This window comes from Protobothrops mucrosquamatus, unplaced genomic scaffold (genome assembly GCF_001527695.2).
Source record: "Protobothrops mucrosquamatus isolate PMUCROS unplaced genomic scaffold, P.Mucros_1.0 scaffold_278, whole genome shotgun sequence".
Classification (NCBI taxonomy): Eukaryota; Metazoa; Chordata; class Lepidosauria; order Squamata; family Viperidae; genus Protobothrops; species Protobothrops mucrosquamatus.
Genome location: NW_015386354.1, coordinates 754,825 through 757,579, shown reverse-complemented (window position 1 = coordinate 757,579; position 2,755 = coordinate 754,825).

The window sequence follows — 2,755 nt, the reverse complement described above, 5'->3', positions numbered from 1 at the left end:
TAATCTGTGTGGAGCTGATGATATTGTGATGGCTGAAAATGTGTATGTTCAGCAAGCCGTAGTAATGAAAATCAAGGACACAGTGACAGGTGGCTGTCACTGTTTAAATATAAAGACCAAACTCATGACAACAGATACAGCAATGAGACTTAGAATTGATAATGAAGCCACTGAAGCAATGGACAACTTCTGCTTTTTAGGATAGGCTACCAACAGTGAAAGAGCCAGCAGTCAAGAAATGACTCCAGATTAGCACTTGATAAGTAGCGCTGAAGATCTTTGAAAAGTTATTCAGATGCTGTGATATTTCTACAACTACGCAAATGAGAATCATAAAGGCAATGATCTTTCCTGTGACACTCAATGGAAGTGAAAGTTGGACTTTGAAGAAACAATATTTTTGGAAATTTCTAGACAGATAGAAACAGGACTTTGAAATAAAAAGTATTAATTTTGAACTCTAATATTGAAAAAGAATATTAACATTACCATGGACAGCCAAGAAAATAAGTAGAAAAAAATCCAGAGGTTTCAATGAAGGTACAAATAATCAAATTAGTATATTTTTTGAAACACTGCGACAGCCCAGTTACCTTGAGTAATTTATAATATTAGGACAGGTGAACTGTAGGAGAAGAACAATGAATGCACTGTTGGAAAGCCTGAAGGATGGGTACATCTATATGGTTGGTGAGCATCAACACTAACTTGTGCACGCTGTTAAGTCTTCTTTCTTTGGCATCGTATGTAGACTGATCTTCCAATCTTTTTTGGCTATTGTATTTTTTCCAGAGTTGCTGCCATTCTTGCTTTCCATATTTTTCTAAATACTCCAACAATTCCTGTATCTTTCCAATTTAATAACAACTAGAATTCTGATTTAATTCATCTTCTAGTACTGGAGTGTTTTCTAAATAGGGAATACCTTATAAATATTTTGGATGTTGATATCTCTACTGTACAGATTTTCAATGTATTCCATCTACCTCTTTATTTTCTTGGAATAACTTATTGTCTGTCCGTTGGTGTTCTTTTGCATACCAATTTGAGGTTGGGAGATCTTTTGGAAGACTCGTGTTCTTCCATGTTTATTTCCATCTTCAGTGTCTTTATGGATTTCATTGCAATACTGCTTCTTAAGTCTTCCAACATCCATCTGAAATTGTTAAGTTCCTTCCTGAGATCTTTGTCTTTCTTGGTTTTGGCTTTTCTTATTTCCTTGCTAATTTCATCATTTGTTCTCACATCCAGATTGCTTTTTTTTTGTTTCTTTGTTTCTTATTCTTTGATAGTAACCAAAGTAGCAACATGACAGCGGGGGAGGGCCCTTTATAGATGTACTTTTTGCTAACCAATTAATAAATATATGTGGGAAACACACTACAATAGTAATGCGGGACTTTAATTGCCCTGATATCAACTGGAAGACTAATTCTGCATCAAGAGAGAGACCAAACAGGTTCCTGACCAACCTAGCTGACAACCTTGTTGTCCAAAAGGTAGAGGAGGGGACTAGAGAGACAGCCATGTTGGGTTTAATTCTTATTAACACAGAAGAAGTGATAGAGGGAGTTGAAATTACAGGAACCTTGGATGAGAGTGACCATGTCATATTGGAATTCAACATAATGCAAACACAAGCAATAGAACATAATCATACCAGAGTCTTAGATTTCAAAAGAGCAGATTTTAATAAACTCAGAGAGAGCTTGAGAAAGATTCCTTGGATAAAAATCCTAAAGGAGAAAACAACCCAAGAAGCTTGGGAAACTGAAAAATATGATTATAAAAGCCCAGTCCAGTACAATACTACAGAAAAAGAAAAACAAATCCAAGAAGAAACCAGCATGGTTGCACAAAGATCTCTCTGATAAACTGAAAGACAAAAAGGATAAGATCAAAAAAATGGAAAGAGGGACACATAACTAAGGCAGAATATTAGCAGGCAGCCAGAATCTGCAAAGATGAAGTCAGGAAATGAACAAAGACTTACAACAAAAGTCAAAGATAATAAAGTTTCTTTCAACATATAAATAAGAAAAAAGTCAAAACAGTTGGTCCACTAAAGCAGGGGTCCCCCACCTGTGAGCCACAGCTCACTACTGGGCCACAGCCTATTGGCCACCAGGCTGCAGGAGTGGCTGGCTGGTGCGCATGTGCACACACGCACACAGCCCCATTCACACGAGCGTCATGGGCATTTGTGGTCCCATGCGCGAGCGCTTGTATCACCGTGAGCAATGTGGGTACTCATGGCCTCACTCATGCAAGCAACCTACCAAAAACATAACTAAAAGACAGTATCAAGTTAGGGTTACGGTTAGATAGATCCCTATCGGGACATTGCCATTCTGGTGGGACGGGGACCTCGGGGGTTTTCTGTGATGTATTACTTTGCTCCTCTTTTGCTTTGATGTATCTTCTTGGGAAATGGGAGGGAGAGGGATGTTCCTGGGGCCATCTGCTTTGTCTCATCCCTGGAGAACCAAGGTCGCAGCACCTGAGAACAGCTTATCACCTTCCCAGCTTGGAGTTCTCACAACTTCGAACCTCTGGATTGGCTTTTCTATGACTGGGCAGTTGGGATGGATTTGGACAATGGGGTTTAACTTAGCGTTTCCGTGTGGGATCCTGCCTGTTTTCTCTGCAATCACTATCTCTCAATAAAAGATCCTTTTGAAATGCTGCCTGCTTCAAGAGTTCAACTTTCTTGGAATAGGTGAGGCGAGACCTTACATTAGGCAGGATCTGCAAA